Genomic DNA, 23,223 nt, shown 5'->3' with positions numbered 1-23,223 from the left:
GCAGTGCAAATAGGACAAATAAGGGATAAGGGAATTAGTTCAGGTGGAAATTATAAGAACAGGCATGGGTAATGAACAAGTGAATAGGGGTTTGGCGATAAATTTAAAGCAGCCTCAAAAAGGAGGGCTTTTAGGCTAGACTTGAAGATGGCTAGAGCCGGAGCTTGACGTTCTGTCTTATTACAGGCGTATGGTGCAGTAAGATAAAAGGAACAGAGCCTGGAGTTGGCAGTGGAGGAGAAGGGTACAGATAAGAGAGATTTACCCGAAGAAGAACGGAGTTCCCAGGAAGGAGTGTAGGGAGAGATAAGAGTGCAGAGGTACCGAGGAGCTACGGAGAGAACACACTCGTAAGTCAAATAAGAGGAGTTTGAATTATACGTGGAAACGGATAGGGAAGGCAACAAAGTGTGCCACTCTGGTGGGGGCAGGGATGCCAAGTTATCCAGCTCCAAGCTAGAGGTTTTGGGACAGTCCTGGACTTCTGACCACCCCATCCTGCTGCATTATGGGACTTGCTTTGGGATGCAAGTTCAAATTAAGTACTGGCCAAGAAGTCTACTACTACTACTACTTAACATTTCTAGAGCGCTACTAGGGTTACGCAGCGCTGTACAAATTAACAATTAAGGACGGTCCCTGCTCGGAAGAGCTTACAATCTAAAGGACGAAATGTCAAGTTGGGGTAGATAAGTTTTCCTGAGAAGAGGCGTAGTGATTAGGTGCCGAAGGCGACATTGAAGAGGTGGGCTTTGAGCATTGATTTGAAGATGGGTAGGGAGGGGGCACGGCGTATGGGCTCAGGGAGTTTGTTCCAGGCATGGGGTGAGGCGAGACAGAAGGGGCGGAGCCTGGAGATGGAGGTGGTGGAGAAGGGTACTGAAAGGAGGGATTTGTCTTCAGTGCGAAACTGTGGGGGAGAGGGAAAGAGAAGCCAGTTCTGCTTTCTATATTCTCTCTAAGTTTAATATTTAAAGATTCATCAGTAGACACTTCCCCTTGTTCCTAATACAGTCAGAAGAAATGTGGTATTTGGGCCAACCTGACAGCTCAGCAGAGCAGAATGTAGCGAGGACCAGTACTACAGCTGGGTTTTAAATGAGGCCTGGACCAGTTTCTGAACGGCAGCTCCATCAGCAGCTACTACCCAGGCAGGCTTTGGGAATATCACCTCTTAAGACTGGCAGCTGGAAATGAACAACAGGGAACAATTATTTTCCCCTCCCCCCCCCCTCCCCAAGGGATCTGTTGGGTAATTCCGACAGGTGTACTGGACTGGCCACTGTCAGGAGATACTGATGTAGCATTTACAACCCACTAAGGGCAGGGGAAAAGGATAAAGAAAAAAATGTTACAGCCAGTTATAACCCAGGTATATGAATGCTGGACCCTGGAAGGAGCCACGGCCTGGATTATCACCGATGAACTGTGCGGACAGAATGGAAAATCCCCTCTGCCCCTACAAATGAAGGTTCATGGCTTCATAGCTTTAAGCAGGAAGCCCAAAGAAAGGGGCATCGCTGGGTCAAAAACCAAAACGATTTTTCGCTTCTCCGTATTTTTTTCTACCATCCCAACTCTTTGTGCCCACTGAGTCCACTGATGAGTCTGGATCTCACAATGACTCCTAAGAGACCACGTGGTAAGACCCTCATCCTTTACTTCTTTAAAAGAACCCCTGCCACACCAACAGTAGATGGACAGCAGATCGAATACGAGAAACCAAGTGCAATCATGTACCAGGTTTCTCAAGTAGAAGAAATAAACACACCGCAGTAGTATCACAGTCAACCCCCTGCTTTATCACTTCAGTAAACGCTGAAATCTGGGTGACAGCGTAACGGCTGTGTGTCCTGGAACAAGTGTAACGCACAACACAATTCCCTCCACTTGAGCATGAGCGTGGGGTTTCCAGCAGTGTACTTTCCCCATCTGGTTACGTGTTTCTTCTCTGAGTGACTTACCGCCCTAACACTTCGATCGCTACTTTGTAGAGTGCAGCGGCAGACGGATTATTTGCAAAACGGTCTTTTTCAAGGCCATTTTTAAGGTCCTGTCTGCAGATCTTTCATTTGTGATTTGAGATTCCTTTATTATATCAATTGATGATCTTAATTGACTGTTGACCTTAGTTACAAGACTCCTGATGTAGGCCATCTGGCCAAAACACAACGTTGTGTCGAGTCATTTTTAATGTGAAATTGTTTTATCATCATTTGTTTGGAAATTATTAAACGCTGTTTATTTTAATTTCATTTTGGTTCCAGTCTTTGGATAGCCTGGCTTATATTCCCACCCTTTTTATTTTCATTTTATGCCTCGTGGGATCTATTGAGTTCTCCACGTACGTAGATTCTCTCTTGACTTACCATAGACCATATTGTACTAACTATATGTTCAAATGACATGTATAGTATTATGGCAGATAAAGACCAGTTTGCCCAGTCAAGTACATAAGTATTCCCATACTGGGAAAGACCAAAGGTCCAGCAAAGCCCAGCATCTGTCTCCAACCGTGGCCAATCCAGGTCACAAATACCTGGCAAGATCCCAAAAAAGTTTAAAAAAAAAAAAAAAAGTTATACTGCTTATCCCAGAAATTGTGGATTTTCCCCAAGTCCATTTAATAATGGTCTATGGACTTTTCCTTTAGGAAGCCGTCCAAACCTTTTATAAGCTCTGCCAAGCTAACCATCTTTACCACATTATCTGGCAATGAATTCCAGAGTTTAATTACACGTCGAGTGAAGAAAAACTTTCTCCGATTCGTTTTAAATTTACTACATTGTAGCTTCATCGCATGCCTCCTAGTCCTAGTATTTTTGGAAAGCGTAAACAGACGCTTCACATCTACCTTTTCCACTCCAATCATTATTTTATAGACCTCTGTCATATCTCCCCTCAGCTGCCTTTTCTCCAAGCTGAAGAGCCCTAGCCGCTTTAGCCTTTCCTCATAGGGAAGTCATACCCTTTATCATTTTCGTCGCCCTTCCCTACACCTTTTCTAATTACACTATACCTTTTTTGAGAAGCGGCGACCAGAATTGAACACAATACTCAAGGTGCGGTCGCAACATGGAGCGATACAAGGCATTATAACATCCTCATTTTTGTTTTCCATTCCTTTCCTAATAATACCTAACATTCTATTTGCTTTCTTAGCCGTAGCAGCACACTGAGCATTAGGTTTCAACGTATCATCAACGACGACACCTAGATCCCTTTCTTGGTCTGTGACTCCTAATGAGGAACCTTGCAAGACATAGCTATAATTCAGGTTCCTCTTTCCCACATGCATCACTTTGCACTTGCTCACATTAAACGTCATTTGCCATTTAGATGCCCAGTCTCCCAGTCTCGTAAGGTCCTCTTGTAATTTTTCACAATCCTCCTGCGTTTTAACGACTTTGAATAACTTTGTCATCAGCAAATTTAATTACCTCACTAGTTACTCCCATCTCTAAGTCATTTATAAATATGTTAAAAAGCAGCAGTTCCAGCACAGAGCCCTGGGGAACCCCACTAACTACCCTTCTCCATTGAGAATACTGACCATTTAACCCTACTCTCTGTTTTCTATCTTTTAATCAGTTTTTAATCCACAATAGAACACTACCTCCTATCCCATTACTCTCCAATTTCCTCTGGAGTCTTTCATGAGGTACTTTGTCAAACACCTTCTGAAAATCCAGATACACAATATCAACCGGCTCACCTTTATCCACATGTTTGTTCACCCCTTCAAAGAAATGTAGGAGATTGGTGAGGCAATCACTAAATCCATGTTGACTTTGTCTCATTAATCCATGCTTTTGAATATGCTCTGAAATTTTGTTCTTAATAATAGTCTCTACCATTTTGCCCGGCACCGACGTCAGACTCACCGGTCTGTAATTCCCCGGATCTCCTCTGGAACCTTTTTTAAAAGTCATCGTTACATTGGCCACTCTCCAATCTTCTGGTACCATGCTCGTTTTTCAGTTATATCAGTACTCTGGGATGAATACCATCCGGTCCAGGAGATTTGCTACTCTTCAGTTTGTAGAACTGCCTCATTACATCCTCCAGGTTTACAGAGAATTCATTAAGTTTCTCCGACTCGTCAGCTTCGAATACCATTTCTGGCACCGGTATATCTCCCAAATCATCCTCGGGGAAGACCGAAGCAAGGAATTCATTTAATCTCTCTGCTACGGCTTTGTCTTCCCTGATCGCCCCTTTTACTCCTCGGTCATCTAGCGGTCCAACCGATTCTTTTGCCGGCTTCCTGCTTTTAATATACCTAAAAAAAATATTACTATGTGCTTTTGCCTCCAACGCAACCTTTTTTTCAAAGTCCCTCTTAGACTTCCTTATCAGTGCTTTGCATTTGACTTGACATTCCTTATGCTGGTGCTGGAGAGAAAATGCAGAACTGGTCTGATCTTATTTAGCGAGTAATTTTCCCCACTCCTATTTTTTGTTCTAAGCATTGGTGAAATTACAAAACAAAAAATAGGAGTGAGAATATAAACTAGGTTTATCCAATTTTTTGTCTGATTCTAGTCTTTGGATAAGCCTGCTTTATATCCCCACTCCTATTTTTTTGGTCATGATTCACGTCTACAGATATAAAATGGCACCCCATTAACAAACTCTGGTAAGGAGGTAACACTCTAATTCATCCAACACAAAAATTACTCGCTAAACAAGATCAGACCAGTTCTGCATTTTCTCTCCAGCCATAAGGCTCCTGTGGGTCTGAAGATTTGGTAACAAATGCTGAAGGTATTTTCAGGTCAAGCTGTCAGTCTGGAGAATGCACAACCCAGAGTCGAGGTATGTAGAAGTCAGCAAAAAGCAGTCCAAGAAAGCACCACAGAAACTGTCTGACAAGGAGAACAAGCCTGGGAGTTAATGAATCACATGCCCTAGTTCACAGGCGATACAATGTACCGTGGACCAATGAAACTGACAACAATCCAGACCTCATTACCATCAAACCCCCTCCATTGATCACTTTCACTAAACATATGATACACTAAGATCACAGGCTTAACCTATGCTGAAACCACCCACAACCACCAAAAGCAACTGCAAACTGGACTCTCATGTTCGTTTAAGCCAACAAACTACCTAAAATGCTTTGTTCACACCACCAGGACTACCTCATCTAATCATAGTAACATAGTAGATGACGGCAGAAAAAGACCTGCATGGTCCATCCAGTCTGCCCAACAAGATAAACTCATATGTGCTACTTTTTGTGTATACCTTACCTTGATTTGTACTTGTCCTTTTCATGGCACAGACCGTATAAGTCTGCCCAGCACTATCCCCGCCTCCCAACCACCAGCCCCGCCTCCCACCACCGGCTCTGGCACAGACCGTATAAGTCTGCCCAGCACTATCCCCGCCTCCCAACCACCAGTCCCGCCTCCCACCACCGGCTCTGGCACAGACCATATAAGTCTGCCCAGCACTATCCCCGCCTCCCAACCACCAGCCCCTCCTCCCACCACCGGCTCTGGCACAGACCGTATAAGTCAGCCCAGCACTATCCCCGCCTCCTAACCACCAGCCCCGCCTCCCACCACCGGCTCTGGCACAGACCATATAAGTCTGCCCAGCACTATCCCCGCCTCCCAACCACCAGTCCCGCCTCCCACCACCGGCTCTGGCACAGACCGTATAAGTCTGCCCAGCACTACCCCTGCCTCCCAACCACCAGCCCCGCCTCCCATCACCGGCTCTGCCACCTAATCTCAGCTAAGCTTCTGCGGATCCATTCCCTCGGAACAGGATTCCTTTATGTTTATCCCACGTATGTTTGATAATCTTCCCATCATGGATGCAAACATGAGACAGTGCCCGCGGAACCAGAACAGGAAGTTAAATATGAGGAAACCACAATGAAAAATGAATAAAATGCCCGAGTAGATAGGCCAGTGCCATGTCACACCAGATACACACGACCCAACAATTGGAAATCTCTGCAAACGGATGCTTGACACCTGTGTGAGTCACTACAGTTTTCATGACACAAAAGAAATCACAACTGAGCAGACTAGATGGGTCAATTTGATCTTTAAATGCCATTTGTCCCCCTTCTCCCTACCTCTTCCCAAAACAGAGATTCTACCATTTTCTAAACCTTCTAGCCCAGCTGGCTAGCGGGATTAGAAATATTTTTATTTTGTTACATTTGTACCCCGCGCTTTCCCACTCGTGGCAGGCTCAAGGCGGCTTACATGGGGCAATGGAGGGTTAAGTGACTTGCCCAGAGTCACAAGGAGCTGCCTGTGCCTGAAGTGGGAATCGAACTCAGTTCCTCAGGACCAAAGTCCACCATCCTAACCACTAGGCCACTCCTCATATCCAGTACACTACTTCATCACCAAGTTCTGTCGGGCTTCCCTTATGGATGTGCCCAGGCCAAAATTTAAATTTGTTTGGCTTTTTTCAGAAGTTCACAATTAAGGAACACTAAATCAACAGAAGGTGCATTAATGAATACATGTCCCTAGCTTCTCTAATGCCTCTGCGACCTACTAGATCTAGGTTTAATTGAAGGTTGTTTTGTTTTGTTTTTAGTGGGTATTCAGAACCAACAACAAATAACAGGCAGAGAAGAACAAATTCCCCACAGTTCAGAAAACAAAGTCCAGTAGATGAGACCAAACAGAAAAGAAAATCCAATGAAAAAGGCTTCCTTTATCGGGGAAAAAAAACCCAAGGTCGTCAAACCATCACATTCTGAGGGACTCGTTAAGGCTGTGTCTCGGTGTGGTTGCCTGCATCAGGAGTCCATAGAACAAAGACCTTGTGCCCCAAAGAGTTGGATATAGAACGAAACATAGAAACTTTCCTAAGAACCCACCAACCACAAACAACAAAAATCTGTGTAGATCCTAAGTGTTTGAAAATAGCCACAAAGCAGTTACAGTAAGATACCAACTGTAATCGTCTTCCAGTTAAGGTGACACCAACCGCACTAATCTACAGCTCTCATTACCTTAACTGAAAGACGATTGCAATTGGTGTCTAACGGCTCTGTGGCTATTTTCAAACACACAGGATTTTTATTTGGGATTGTTAGATTCTTAGGAATGTTTCATTCTATGGAGTTCCGATGAAGGCAACCACACCGAAACACAGCTCGTGTCGAGTCCCTCAGAATGTGGTTTGACAACTATGTTTTTGTTTCCCCAACAAAGGGCATCTTGTTTCAAAAGCATATTACATACATATTTTCACCTTATCTTGCATTTTTTGTACCTACTTATCTACCCCTGGGCAGCAAGCCAAGCTCCCAACTCTTCACCGTTAAAGATAACATGTATTCAGGAAAAGTGCTCAAGTCTAAGCCTTTTCACATGTGACTGACTAACATTACCACATAAACAGTATTTCTGCCACAACACTGCAAATGTATGGAACTAGCTATGTACTGGAACCCACTGTCCAATCCAATGAACATTTCTATCTACCTGGCTCTTCCAAAACACAGGTTTGCATTGTCCAGTAGGTGATAGTTTCCCCAGCATCCTGACAACTGAGCACATTTTTTAAATACGATAATCGGATATAACAAAAGAGAGGGAACGAAGTACAAACTAAAGTCCAAACAAAAAAAACAGCACCACGGGCCTTTAAAAATGGAACACAGTTCTTTAATGAATGAGCCTTGACAAAAAGACCCGACACGGGCCGTGTTTCGGTGACTAGCACCTGCGTCAGGGGTCACAGTGATGACGTGGAAAACTTGGGGAATAACTCGAATATATTCCTCTACAATATATTATTCCTTACCCCAATATATTATTCCTTATCCAAATGGATACAGAAAGCGAAAGTGCCTTGGTGCTTTGTAGCTTTTACTATATGAGACGTGGGGCAAGGAATAATATATTGTAGAGGAATATATTCGAGTTATTCCCCGAGTTGTCCACGTCATCACTGTGACCCCTGACGCAGGTGCTAGTCACCGAAACACGGCCCGTGTCGGGTCTTTTTGTCAAGGCTCATTCATTAAAGAACTGTGTTCCATTTTTAAAAGGCCCGTGGTGCTGTTTTTTTTTGTTTAAATACGATAATCAACACGTCCTTAGATGTTCTATAAAATGCATCTAGCCTGGTTTGCAAGTACAGTTCTCTTGGTCAATCCAGTCCCCCAAAAATGGAGAGCTTGCAAACACTGCATACGCCTGTTGTGGAGGCAGAAGGGACTTATTGCTCCACCCAGGTTCTGTGCGACTGCTGGTGTGCTCCATCTTGAGGTCCTGCTGCTCTTTCTAGTCTTCACGACACAGCCATGCATATCAGAGACCCTTCTGACGCTAACAAATAGGATAGGATGGTTCACTCAACCAATGCTCTCGCTTTTTGAGCACAACTAAAAGGAAATATATTGGTTTGTTCAATAATGTCTCTTTTCTAGCTCTTCCCAGGATGCCATCCCTCTAGATTCTAAGACCACCTCAATGGATGTATTTCTGTGTATGACCAAAATAACAATTCAAAACCGGGCAAGCCTATCCTTCCTGAAATAGTTGACATCGGTAGCAGTTTAATCATCACCCTTGGGTTTCTTTCGGTCTTCAAATAAATCTGTTAATGCCTTAAGTCTAATGAAATTCATTTACAAATGGGCAACTACTGTCTGCAACAGAGATTGTTAACTCTTGGGCCAATCGCCATCTTTTTCATTTCTACCCGCTATCTCACAGAAAACTGTAATTCATCCCAGAGGGTCAATTTATTTTAGACAGATCCTAAGCAAAGATCAAAATTATAATTTAGCCATATATATATTTTAGGCTCCAATTAATAAGAATTCCAAAATATTTCAACTTATCTGGCTTCCAAAGAAAGATCCATCTCACCAACATCGACCTTGAATACATTTGTTCTTATCTGATCGCAAAAGCCAAGCAGGATTGAGTCGTTCAGTACTTGGATGAGAGGAAACATTTTTAAAAGCAGACGGTTGCCATAAAAACATGCTTGCATACTTTAAAAAATGTTGAAATACGGCAGGAAAAAAAAAACAACAAAAAAGGACAGAAAGCCAAGGAATATGATAAAACCAGAAAGCACTACAGCCATGCGATATTTGGAAGAATCTCAATAATATAGCCATGTTGAACCTTGCTTCATAACATAAGCCAGAATCTTGACTTGTCCCCCTCTGGTGCCTTTTCAGCCCAAAGAACCACAATACTTCATACCGTTTCCAGCAAAGGTCAACGATCAACCTGGGCTATAGCACCTACAATGGTGCTCCAAACAGTACGAAGTATTTTCAGCTCCTGCGAAACCACAGGGCTAAACAACCCTAGGTAGTGAAGCTTAGCCGAAATTGGGTGGCGGAGCAGGTGGGGGAAGAGAGGTTGGTGGTTGGGAGGCGAGGATAGTGGAGGGCAGACTTATACGGTCTGTGCCAGAGCCAGTGATGGAGGCGGGACTGGTGGTTGGGAGGCGGGAAATACTGCTGGGCAGACTTGTACGGTCTGTGCCCTGAAAAAGGCAGGTACAAATCAAGGTAAGGTATACGCATATGAGTTTATCTTGTTGGGCAGACTGGATGGACCATGCAGGTCTTTTTCTGGCATCATCTACTATGTTACTATGAAATACCTCAACACTATACCCTCTGGGCCAACTTTTGGGTCAGTTGCTCTGAAGTCCCAGAGTAGGTGCTCTCAGAAAGCTAAAAGTATCCCACTGTCAGATCTCACCATTCTCCAAAAGCCCCGAGGTGCTACTTGACCGGTCACGAGAGAAAGTTATCTTCCTGGACTCTCACACATTTCCCACATAAATTTATTATTGTATCATCTGAAGATCTGTGAATTTTTTCCACCACCCAAAAGACACACCCCGTGACTCTGAAGCCACTTTCTCAGAATTGCAAAACTAATAAAGAAAATTTCTGGCTTCTCTATCAACACAGCCTGTACATACTTGCACTAAATTACTTCTTAATTAAGACAGTAATCAGTGAGGTATCAAGTGGGTGAGAGAGCAGGTTCTACAGCTGCTATATCATACCAAGAAATATAAATAAATCTGAACTGTTTTCTCTGTACAGATAGATTACTGTCAAGCTCCTGGCATGAAATCTAGACAATTTTCAGAGTAATTTACTTGGGTAAAAAAGTGTTTTATCCATCTGAAACACCCCCCTCCCCCCAAGTCAGTCAACTTATCTTTATATATTTTTTTATATTATTATACTTTTAACATCCTTCATACAAAATGTTTTCCAATCATGACAATAAACATGGGCAAATGATATATGAATTATAAAAGCATAACGCAAATACATCCTGCACATTTGCCTCGACTTTAGTCTTCTTAACCTTTCTCATTAATACATAACCATATCGAACTGGTGAAATTGTTATTATTTATTTACCCCTCCCACTACCCCCCCAACACTTCAAACTCCTCAACATCTTTTGCCCTGTGGTTTCTTCAGGACAACCTCCCCAACACCTCCTCTCTCTCCCTTATGACCTCCCCTCCCTCCCTCCCCCTATCAACACACATGTCCCCCCAATTCACTCAACAGGGGTTCTTAACTTTTTTGGTTACCCCTTTATCTGATCAGTAAAAGCCTCACACCCACTTCCTAAACCTTGTATCTACTAGTGATTACTGACAGCTACATATATCTCGCTAACTGGTAGTCAAATAGTGCTTATCACACCGCTAAAATTGCAGCAACCAACAGTTATATTACCAATAACTGTCTTCTTTCTGTCTAGAAAGTTTCAATAAACTGCTTCACATTTCAAGACTACTACTACTACTTATCATTTCTATAGCGCTACTAGACGTACGCAGCACTGTACACTTGAACATGAAGAGACAGTCCCTGCTCGACAGAGCTTACAATCTAATTAGGACAGACAAACAGGACAAATAAGCAATAAGGACAAAGAGTAGCAAGATTCCATGCAGAATCCCAAAGAGTAGCAAGATTCCGGAATCCCATAGTAGCAAGATTCTGTGTGGAATCCCAAAGAGTAGCAAGATTCCGGAATCCCAAACACTACTACTTATTTCTAAAGTGCTACTAGACGTACGCAGTGCTGTACACTTGAACATGAAGAGAGAGTCCCTGCTCGACAGAGCTTACAATCTAATTAGGACAGACAAACAGGACAAATAAGAGATAAGGGAATATTAAAGTGAGGATGATAAAATAAGGGTTCTGAACAAGTGAGTAAGGGTTAGGAGTTAAAAGCAGCATCAAATGTATTTGAAAATATCTTTGTTAGCAAAAAAGGATAACAAAAACAAAGCTGGGGGGGGGCTAGAATTACAGGGGACTGAGGTTCAACTCCTCCTGCTTTACTGTGTATCACTGTAGTGAGGTTAATGTTGCATACTCTGTTCCTTTGTGTAGGGACCTAAAGTTGTTTGCTCATCCTTGTGTTCTTGCCCTCATTGTGAGCTACGCAAGGGCAAAGTAACCGTGTGAAATGTGTTTCGGCTCTCATAATGCTGTGTAAACCCTTATTGCAAGCCCTAACGGGCAAATTAATATTTTTAATGCGTAAAATCACTCTGACATTGCTACTATAAAGGGCGGTACAGCAAATATGGAAATACACCGGAGTTTAAAGTACACACATACTTTCACTTTCAGAACTAGTGCAAACACACCTGCAGTCTTCGACCCAATGCAAACAGACTCTTGGCGAGTCTTCGCTTTCTGAACTTTGACTCTGGTGGACAGTGGAATTTCCAACATCTCTCAAAATGCATCACACGGCCAAATGCCAGGGTAGCCTTTTGGTCACGCTTTAAAAATGCAGGTAATCTGGCAGCCAACACACAGCCCTGACCCTCCGTCTTTACCTACCACTCAAAACCCTCTCCTTTCACAAGGTGCCAGTTGAACTAAAGGGTTTTTCCCATTGAGTCTACAAGTTCTTAGTGAATCTGGCCCAGATACATCGGAAGACTCCTCCAGGCTAAGACTTCCCTCCATCAGTGCAGCTATCTTGGCTCACCCTTCATCTTATGCCCCTTCCCCTCATTTCCCTCTCTAAATATATCTACTACTACTACCATCTTAGGCCAGAGGCTTCAGTATCAGGCCCTCAAGGACTGCGACCAGTCTGGCCATCAGGAAATCCATAATGAATGCGGTTGAAAAAATATTTTACCTATGACAATATCAATTTGCATATCGGGTTATTTTCAGAATCAGAAGGGCAGAACTTGGGAAACACTGTCTTAGACTATGGGACAGGACCCTAACCAGCCCTTATTTTCTAACTGATTTGACAGCGCCTAGCCCCTACGAGAAAAACTGCATTGGCTCCCAATCAAAGAACGTATTACTTTCAAAATCTGCGCCCCGGTCCACAAGATTATCTATGGCGATGCCCCGAGTTATTTGGCTGATCTCATAGACCTACCAACCAGAAACACAATTAGAACATCACAAACATACCTAAATCTTCACCACCCTAGCTGCAAGGGACTCAAGTACAAATCAATTTACGGATCCAGCTTCTCCAATAGAAGCACGCAACTATGGAACGCATTACCGAAAGCCATAAAGACAACGCAGGATCACCTCAATTTCCGGAAATCACTAAAGACCGATCTGTTCAAAAAGGCATACACTACCGATCCAACTTAAGTAACTGAACTCAGCAACACAACGAAGCCATAACCTGCAATGAGCAATATATCACTTTTCTCTCGATTCTCCAGTGTTCTGTAACAACATCACTCTGTATTTGTTTCATCGCCGGAGGTGGCTAACACCTGACGGTACTACGTAAGCCACATTGAGCCTGCAAAGAGATGGGAAAATGTGGGGTACAAATGCAACAAATAAAATAAATAAACTCTATAAAGCTTGCTCCTTTATGGAACAAAGCAGTGTTTACACATCTCATGTTTCTCACCGATACATTAGTCTGAGCCCCATGGCAAAGGGCAGGATGAACATCTGGCTCTGATGTTTCCATGCATCTGGCAGATGCACACGCCATGAGGATTGTACAGTTTCAAGCCACTGCCAACTCTGGTGCAGGTGAATTCTTGGGTGTGGCATCCAGCAGGTGCACAGAAAATAAGCCAGTGAAGTTCACCTTCATACCAGAAGGACTGAGTCACTTCACAGACAGAAACAAAAGGGAAAAAAAAAAAAACGCAGGTAGTAATGCAATGTATTTACTTGCACGACACGATCTTGTGATCATTACCGGTCAACCCTAAAGCCCACAGAGACTGGAATCTGCTGCGCTTTCCAGTTTCACTTTTTGCACTGTCTGCAGGGAGTGAACAGGAAGGTACAACTGTCACTCAAATTCAAGGCACAGTGCCCGCATCTCTTTGCTCCCCCCTACCCCATGGGAAAAGACGTTCAGAGCAAAACAAAGGGCCAGTGAAAGTTCAACAACGGAACCCAGACCGGTTAGGTAAACCTGAGTCACTAGGGAAAGCCACGAAAGGACAACAGTTCCTCTGATCCCTAGGCCACCCTCCCCAAACAATCTGTAGGCAAACATCCGAGCAGCTCATCTTGACCAGCTAACTTGGGCCTGTATGACTTAGCAGTGGGTTGAGATCCTGGGGACTCTGCAGCTCCGTTGACTCGGGTACATTGCGAGCCCATTAGGGACAGTGCGAAGTACCTGTACGCCGCACAGTCACCTCAGGGATCACTTGCAGTCTATTAAATATAAAATAAATACATACAATACACATATCGCTGGCAGAAAGGCATTAACTCCAAACTCTCATTACGAAACATATCCAAGAAATTAGTTCTCTGTTCTTCTCTCTGCCCCAGTGACCCTTTTCCAGCTTCCTCGCCCCATCTGTCTCCCAATATCCCATCGGAAACAGTTCAAGCTTCTCCTATTAACCTACAAATGCACTCGATCTGCAGCCCCTCCTTACCTCTCTACCCTCATCTCCCCTTACGTTCCTACCCGTAACCTCCGCACACAAGACAAATCCCTCCTGTCAGTACCCTTCTCCACCACCGCCAACTCCAGGCTCCGCCCTTTCTGCCTTGCCTCACCCCATGCTTGGAATAAACTCCCTGAGCCCCTACGCCAGGCCCCCTCCCTGCCCATCTTCAAAGTCTTGCTCAAAGCCCACCTCTTCAATGTCGCCTTCGGCACCTAACCACTACACCCCTATTCAGGAAATCTAGACTGCCCCAACTTGACACTTGACATTTCGCCCATTAGATTGTAAGCTCTTTTGAGCAAGGACTGTCCTTTTTTATTAAACTGTACAGCGCTGCGTAACCCTAGTAGCGCTCTAGAAATGTTAAGTAGTAGTAGTAAACAGCACACAGTCCCAGAGCAGGCAAGCAGAAAAGCAAGGCCAAAGGGGAACCCTCTGCAAACATGGGAAATGGGACGACATACCGCCTGTCTGTGGGTTTTGCAACTACATTCAAAGTGGTTTACATAGGATATACAGCTACTTATTTGTACCTGGGGCAATAGAGGGTTAAGTGACTTGCTCAGAGTCACAAGGAGTTGCAGTGGGAATGAACTCAGTTCCCCAGGATCAAAGTCCACTGCACTAACCACTAGGGTACTCCTCCACTGGCAACATTCCATGTAGAAGTCGGCCCTTGCAGATCACCAATGCGGCTCCCCAGGCTTCTGTTTCTGTGAGTCTGACGTCCTGCACTTACGTGCAGGACGTCAGACTCACAGAAACAGAAGCCTGCGCGGCCGCGTTGCTGATCTGCAAGGGCAGGCTTCTACATGGAATGTTGCTAGTGGAATAGCAACATTAACATTCCATTTAGAATCTCAAATAGGGAAAGGGAACTGGGACTTGATATACCGCCTTTCTGTGGTTTTTGCAACTACATTCAAAGCAGTTTCCATAGTATATACAGCTACTTATTTTGTACCTGGGGCAATAGAAGGTTAAGTGACTTGCCCAGAGTCACAAGGAGCTGCAGCAGGAATTGAACCCAGTTCCCCCCACTCCTTCCAGTAACTCCAAAGCTTTTCTATGCTGCTGGAAGTCCCTTCCAACCTCCCTTCTCCAGGACTTCCAGGCTGTTTCTCTTCAATTACCACAGGTGCTCTTCCTGACCCTGCTCTGAATTGACTCCTAAATAAATGGATTATGAAGGCCCAGCTGTTTGCCTGCTCATTTTGTCACCCAGCAGTAAACTGGATGTCATCGGACAGATGTCAACCAGCCAGAACTGAACAATCCATTTTTACAAGCACATAAGTAGTTGCAGGCTAGCCAGCGGAGAATACACTACAAAAGGCAAGCAGATTGAAAAGTGTGCCTCTTTATAAAAAGAATAACATCTGCCCTGAAAAGAGCAAATCTAAGGCAGTGGGGGGGGGGTGGGGGGGGAACATGCGATCAAAGATAATTTCCTGGCCAGCCCTGACCCAGCTCTAAACACTGCATCACATGGCAATTATGTGGAGTCACCTGTCCAACAAGGTCCAGCAGGGGATAAATGAGCCAGAAAAGGTGCCATCCTGAAATACAAGGACGGACTAAGGTAACATAAGATGTAACACAGTCGATGACGGCAGAAAAAGACCTGCACGGTCCACCCAGTCTGCCCAACAAGATAACTCATATTTGCTACTTTTTGTGTATACCTTACCTTGATTTGTACCTGTCTTTTTCAGGGCACAGACCGTATAAGTCCACCCAGTACTATCCCCGCCTCCCAACCACCAGCCCCGCCTCCCACCACCGGCTCTGGCACAGACCGTATAAGTCTGCCCAGCACTATCCCCGCCTCCCAACCACCAGCCCCGCCTCCCACCACCGGCTCTGGCACAGACCGTATGTCTGCCCAGCACTATCCCCGCCTCCCACCACCAGCTCTGGCACAGACCGTATAAGTCTGCCCAGCACTATTCCCCGCCTCCCAACCATCAGTCCTGCCTCCCACCACCGGATCTGGCACAGTGACTTCTTAATTGTAAACCCTCCCATTCCCCACCCCCAACCACACCATCTGACGTACAGTACGGCTGTGCACATGAGAAAAACCTGGTGATAAATTTACTTTTTTAAAAGTCACTTGAAGCAAAAAATATAACATAGTAGATGACGGCAGAAAAAGACCTGCACGGTCCATCCAGTCTGCCCAACAAGATAAACTCATTTGTGCTACTTTTTGTGTATACCTTACCTTGATTTGTACCTGTCTTTTTCAGGGCACAGACCGTATAAGTCCACCCAGTACTATCCCCGCCTCCCAACCACCAGCCCCGCCTCCCACCACCGGCTCTGGCACAGACCGTATAAGTCTGCCCAGCACTATCCCCGCCTCCCAACCACCAGCCCCGCCTCCCACCACCGGCTCTGGCACAGACCGTATGTCTGCCCAGCACTATCCCCGCCTCCCACCACCAGCTCTGGCACAGACCGTATAAGTCTGCCCAGCACTATTCCCCGCCTCCCAACCATCAGTCCCGCCTCCCACCACCGGATCTGGCACAGTGACTTCTTAATTGTAAACCCTCCCATTCCCCACCCCCAACCACACCATCTGACGTACAGTACGGCTGTGCACATGAGAAAAACCTGGTGATAAATTTACTTTTTTAAAAGTCACTTGAAGCAAAAAATATAACATAGTAGATGACGGCAGAAAAAGACCTGCACGGTCCATCCAGTCTGCCCAACAAGATAAACTCATTTGTGCTACTTTTTGTGTATACCTTACCTTGATTTGTACCTGTCTTTTTCAGGGCACAGACCGTATAAGTCTGCCCAGCACTATCCCCGTCCCCCAACCACCAGCCCCGCCTCCCACCACCGGCTCTGGCACAGACCGTATAAGTCTGCCCAGCACTATCCCCGCCTCCCAACCACCAGCCCCGCCTCCCACCACCGGCTCTGGCACAGACCGTATGTCTGCCCAGCACTATCCCCGCCTCCCACCACCAGCTCTGGCACAGACCGTATAAGTCTGCCCAGCACTATTCCCCGCCTCCCAACCATCAGTCCCGCCTCCCACCACCGGATCTGGCACAGTGACTTCTTAATTGTAAACCCTCCCATTCCCCACCCCCAACCACACCATCTGACGTACAGTACGGCTGTGCACATGAGAAAAGCCTGGTGATAAATTTACTTTTTTAAAAGTCACTTGAAGCAAAAAAATATAACATAGTAGATGACGGCAGAAAAAGACCTGCACGGTCCATCCAGTCTGCCCAACAAGATAAACTCATTTGTGCTACTTTTTGTGTATACCTTACCTTGATTTGTACCTGTCTTTTTCAGGGCACAGACCGTATAAGTCTGCCCAGCACTATCCTCGCCTCCCAACACCGGCTCTGCCACCTAATCTCAGCTAAGCTTCTGAGGAACCATTCCCTCGGAACAGGATTCCTTTATGTTTATCCCACTGTACTGAACAGCACACGTCCTGCACTGCTATAACAGAGTGCTCAGCTAAAGGGTGGGGGGGGGGGGGGACCAGCAAGGGCAACCATGAAACCCATCACCTCTCTGTCTGGGACCTCCAATCAGCTGCCATCCTGCGACGGTCTCCCAGCATCCCTCTCCTATCCTCCCACCTGCCTGTGGCTCAGGCCAATTACTGTCTGCATCCCTGACCCCCACGATCCAGAAATCTTCAAATATTTCAAGTATGTGCCAGCAGCATAAATCCCTGACTCATCCCAACTTGTGGTTTCTCTCCTTTTATTTTAATTTTAGGAGGGTTGGGTTTTTTTTCTGGCTTAGTCCCTCTGTAGCGCTCTCTTTTGTGACAGAGAACACAAAAGACAGCCACTCTGGAGGGCAGTTTCCAGACAAATGCTAATATTGATATTTTCTAGAGAGAGGTGGCCTGGTGCGGAGGACTGGCCTAATGGTTAGTGCAGTGGGCTTTGATCCTGGCAACCTGGGTTCGATTCCCACTGCAGCTCCTTGTGACCTTGGGCAAGTCACTTAACCCTCCATTGCCCCAGGTACAACAAAAATTTATATTGTGAGCCCTCTAGAGACAGAGAAAGTACCTGCATATGTGTACAGTGCTGTGTACATCTAGTAGCGCTATAGAAATGATTAGCAGTAGTACAAAAATAAAGCATTTGCAAATAATGACTGAAAGAGGCTGAGAAAAACTGACTCGAGACTGACTTGCGCACAACAGCGCTGAACATTTCTGTTCAAATTAGCATCCCTAATGGGAGGGCTACATTAGCTCCTAACTGAGATGGGCGTCCTCGGTTTCCATTATCGCCAAAAACCGGGGATGGCCATCTAAGGTCGACCTAAATTTCATGATTTGGGCGTCCCCGATCGTATTATCGAAACGAAAGATGGACATCCATCTTGTTTCAATAATATAGGTTAACCGCCCCATCCTTTTAGAGATGGGCGCCCCCATTCAATTATCCCGCTCTGTCACCTACGAACCTTAATGCAATATAACTCTGTATTTCTCATTCCGGAAATGGCGATCGCCATTACGGAACAATGTAAGCCACATTGAGCCTGCAAATAGGTGGGAAAATGTGGGATACAAATGCAAAAAAAAATAAATAAACTGCACATTTTTAGGCTGGGCCTAAGCCACCTGCCTGTCTTGGATCATGAATATTATAAGCCACATCATTTATCTGAGCTACCGAGCAATCTGCAGTGCACAGGTGATTAGAACTGACCAAAAAGGCCCTTGCACAGAGATTTTAAAATTAGCTCTCTTTACATAACCAGGGCAAGAGTAGCCCGCTGGTGGGTCCTTGGCAAGCCACCATGATGGGCCTCCACCATAAAATAAATGCATTTTTAAATGCCAATAAACAGGCGAACACCACTATGTAGGCCTCTACGTCAGATTATGGCACACTGAGGAATTAAAAATACCCTTACATTCCTTCAAACCCTTTCCCTCCCCCATCCAGACTCCAGCTGAAAAGTAAACTCTCCCATTTTCCCCAGACCCCAGCGAGCGCTCCCTTCCCCACGCATGGGTGTAGCGTTAATAAGCCACAGGGGTTGCATGTGCACCACCAACCCGAGAAGCCTCTCAAAATTCTTGCTTTTCAGCAACATGGCAACAGAAACTTTTTTTCGTACAGCACTAACTTAAGCACTCACCATGCACCCCTGTCCGCACACACCAACAAGCACACCCCCAACCTCTAAAAACACCAAGGGGGGGGGGAACCTAACACATAATAGTGGTTAATGATTAGACTGGCATCTGAGAAGAGAGAAACCAGCTCTACTAAATATCAACTCCCAAATTTGACCATAGGTAAATCAAATCCAATATATATAAAACCTAGGTCTATAAAGTGCAATCACGAAGGTGGTAAATGAAAGAACAGGACAAGCATGTAAATAATATGTAAATCATAACTCAAAAAAACTCACCCAACTGAGACTATGTAAAACGTTTTATGTCTCTAAGGGTGGACAAGTCTCTCGATCATTGAACCACTTCGCTATTTTTCGACATTTAATATCGTGAGCAAAAAAACCTCAAGTGCTCAAATTATAATATAAATAAGAAAATTACCTAAACATACAAGCCTGTCCTATTAGCTCACTCACAACCTAAGTGAGAACTCACAGGAGCACTCCACTTCGTTCTTAATAAAGATGTATGCTCCTTTCTACATCTTTTTTAATACAATTTTCAAAAGTGTGTAGGCACTTAGCTTAAATAATGGTGGTCCACTCGCAGTTGTGATTTTAAATCTGTCCACTTCAGACACTGACCGCCGGTGGGCCCACCTCTTAAACTCTCAGTGTTCACAGCAAGGGCAGGGCCGCTGAGAGGGGGGGACAGGGGGGACAAAAGTCCCGGGGCCCGGCGTCACCTGGCCCGCCCTCTGTCGCCGCCTGGCCCACCCTCCGTCACTCCCAGAACTAATCTTAAGCCTCCTTTCACTTCGCAGCAAGCAGCAGCAGGTCAGGCCACACCTTCCTTCCATGTCCTGCCCTCGCCTGACGTAACGTCCACGAGGGCAGGGCACGGAAGGAAGGAGGAGAGGTCTGCCCTGCCGCTGCTTGCTGCGAAGTGAAAGGAGGCTTAAGGTTAGTTCCGAGGGCCCGGCCCGATAGCGGGTGGGTGGGCGGCAGGGGGGCCCAGCGACCTCGGGTGGGCGGCGACCTCGGGTGGGGGGGGGCCCAGGGGCGGCCTTGTCCCGGGCCCGGCTCCAGCTCTTGGCGGCCCTGAGCAAGGGAGCTAATAGGAAAGGCTTGTATGTTTAGGTAATTTTCTTATATTATTTATATTATAATTTGAGCACGAGGTTTTTTTGCTCACGATATCAAATGTCGAAAAATAGCGAAGTGGTTCAATGATCGAGAGACTTGTCCACCCTTAGAGACATAAAACGTTTTACGTAGTCTCACTTGGGTGAGTTTATACTCTGAGTTTTTTTTTGAGTTATGATTTACATATTATTTACATGCTTGTCCTGTTCTTTCGTTTACCACCTTCATGATTGCACTTTATAGACCTAGGTTTTATATATATCTGAGAAGAGATGGCATAGGGTAGCAATGCTTAGTGCTGACTTACCATATGGGATAGCCACAACTGACAGCATCACCTATCTCCTGCACAGGGCCCCCTCCAACCTTTTAGGCCTTAGAGATAAGTCTAGCTTTCCTAGGCACAGCACAGAATTGCAAGACTAACTAAGGAAGTGGATTTATCTACTTTCTACAACAGCAGTTAAAATATTCTGTGCATTTCTGTTGTACAGATCAGAATATATGCAATACTTATTAAGCAGACCACAGACCAATTAATCAGAACAAGTTACATTCTGGATTTGACTGGATCTGACAGCTTTCCTCAGGATCCTAGAGGCCTTCAAAAACAGGAGCAAAGTGCTGATAAAGTGGCTCCAGCGTTTCCTGCCTTGCAAAAAAGATCCTGGTTCATGGGGGACTATAGGGGGTCCCATATCACCCTAGAATAAAAGGCATGACAGGAAGTTCCCAATATGACAGCTACAGGGTGAAACAGAGGATGTCTGCAAACATTTTTAACAAAATAAATTTTAGTTCCAGGGAACAGGAAGTTTGTCAGCTGACCCAAACTAACCTTATCCGTTTTAATAATGGTGCCACTGATATTGAACAGGAACAGCTAAACGGCCTTGGTTTTCTTTTTTTCAGGAAGAGGGGAGGGCAACCCCTCTCTCCAGTCTCAACCTCTTCCCTCCCCGTTTTCTGCTTCTGCTCTCCACCCTGTCCAGGAACATTGGAATTTCGTGAAACGTGTGACAAAAAAAAACCCGAGACTTTCCTTCTGAGCAGGAAGTTTCCATGGAGATTGGAAAGCACAATGGGAAATCTTTCAATCAGACTTAAAAGGCCTCCCCTGGGAAGGCAAAAAAAAAAAAAAAGATATTGAACGAGGACAGGAAAAGGGGGAGGTAAGGGAGAAAAGGAACATGGTGAGATGATGCCCTTCAAAGAAGGAATCCGCCAGGAGAAAGGGATAAAGAGCAAATGCAAGAATGGGAGCCAGGAACAAAAATTAGGATCTGGAATTCGAGGCATCCGAAAAGAAATAGCTGAGGCCCAGCCTTCAAGTATCACAATTAACCATGCAATTCCATAAGCACGTTTACCGAAGATTGAGCCCAGTTTTCGTGTCAACCGGTGAACGGGGGAAAAATGAGCAGCTGAGCAGATCTGGCCGCACAAGTTAAACGCACAAATCCCCCAACTAAACGCTAAATTCTGGCAGAAGGAGTCGACGTTTTCTGCACTACTCGGACTAAGCAAAAGGTGTCAATCGCCGCTTTGACGTGTGTCCTGATGAGATGCCAAACAGACATGCAAAACCCTACACTACTTATGCAAACACACATGAAACTGTCAGTACACTGGGGGGGGGGGGGGAGGGGGATTATGCAAATCCAAAAGGGCTCTGCTGCTGCTGCACCAGGAAATGCGATCGTCCTTTGTACAAAGAGTGAGATCTGCACGGCTTTGCCCCTTGGATAGCCAGAGATATTAGAAGAAAGCGGGTCACAAGGCGATCGGGCAGGCGAGGGTCGCAGAGTGACAGCCTGAGCAGCCCCCCACGCCGCCCACCCCCTTGTCACATCCCACGCTGCTCCCTCCCCCCCCAGCCCAACATCCATACACTTACCGGCACTTCCACCGAGAGCAGCGATCCGAGATCAGTGAGGAGGGAGAGAGGAGGAGGGTAAGCGGAAACCAGAGAAGGGAGGGCCAGGGACAAAGGAGAGGAAGAGAACCCCCCCCCCCCAATCAACTTTCTCCCCACTTACTCCTAGCCCTGGAGCCCTCCTCCCTATCGGATCTCTAAGCGGGAGCCCAGCTTCCCTCCCACCCACTCCCCCACTCCTACCATAGACTTCCTCCTTTGGAGCTCTCCATCCCAGTCTTTTGCCTTCTCTCCTCCGAGTCCAGCTGGGAGTTTTCCTCGTTTTCCTTTTGCTGATAGGAAAGGAATGCAGGAAGGAAGCGGCTCTTCTCCCTCCTCCCCCAGCCGGCCTAGGATCCCCCCCGCAGCCACGGGCAAAAGGGGCTGAAACCTCAGCACAGTCCCCTCCTCCCCCTCTAGCTTTCCCTCCTCAAACTTTCCAGCGCAGACAGCAATCCCGGCAGGCAGACTCGTAGGCTGGGGACTCGAAACCCCGCCCCTCTCCGTCCCCGATTGGAGAGACGGGGACCCTCTCCCGATTCTCGTTGGTCCCGATGTGCCTCAATCAAGCGGGAGGGTGATGCAACCCTCGTCTGAAGACATCCTTCGGCTCCCACCGGAGGGCGCTGAGTTCGGAATGCGCGAGCGATAGACGCGCTAATCGGAATAATAAACGTGTACAACAATCTTTAAAAAAAAATAGATGTATCTGATGGGAAGAATGACACATTTGTGCCAGATGCAACAGTAATAATCCAGAGCCTTCACGACATTGATTTGCCTTTTTCCCTGACCCGTTTCTTCTCTCTTGCCCTTATTTCCAATACAACATGCTTTATTCTTTCAATATGCTCTGACTTAATTAAAAAAAAAAAAAAAAGTATGCATAGAATGGATCCTTTCTCTCTTTTTGTTATTTTTATCCTCTGAAGTCATTATTCAGTCGTTTGCATTTTTTCATATTTGACACATAGTAACGTAGTAAATGACGGCAGATACAGACCTGAACGGTCCTTCCAGTCTGCCCAACAAGATAAACTCATTTTACATGGTATGTGATACTTTATATATATACCCGAGTTTCATTTCTCTTTGCC

The 23,223-nt window shown here is 45.6% G+C and overlaps 1 protein-coding gene across 4 annotated transcripts in view; it reads right to left on the bottom strand.

The window, feature by feature from the left end:
• LOC115473794 (angiomotin-like) overlaps positions 1–22,487 on the bottom strand; it is a 124,150-nt gene extending 101,663 nt beyond the window's left edge. For 2 of the 4 annotated variants that reach the window (XM_030208900.1, XM_030208904.1), the window contains exon 1: positions 22,331–22,487. The gene's annotated coding sequence lies outside the window, so the exon portion shown is untranslated. Of the gene's footprint in view, positions 1–2,692; positions 2,696–11,680; positions 11,686–14,569; positions 14,581–22,108; positions 22,166–22,330 lie in introns of those variants that run through there. The other 2 variants (XM_030208901.1, XM_030208902.1) reach the window with 2 other exon arrangements.
• Positions 22,488–23,223: the final 736 nt, after the last annotated feature.

This window comes from Microcaecilia unicolor, chromosome 7 (assembly GCF_901765095.1).
Source record: "Microcaecilia unicolor chromosome 7, aMicUni1.1, whole genome shotgun sequence".
Taxonomy (NCBI): domain Eukaryota; kingdom Metazoa; phylum Chordata; class Amphibia; order Gymnophiona; family Siphonopidae; genus Microcaecilia; species Microcaecilia unicolor.
The sequence above is the reverse complement of the archived record's forward strand: the minus strand, read 5'-3'. Positions and strand labels throughout refer to the sequence as shown.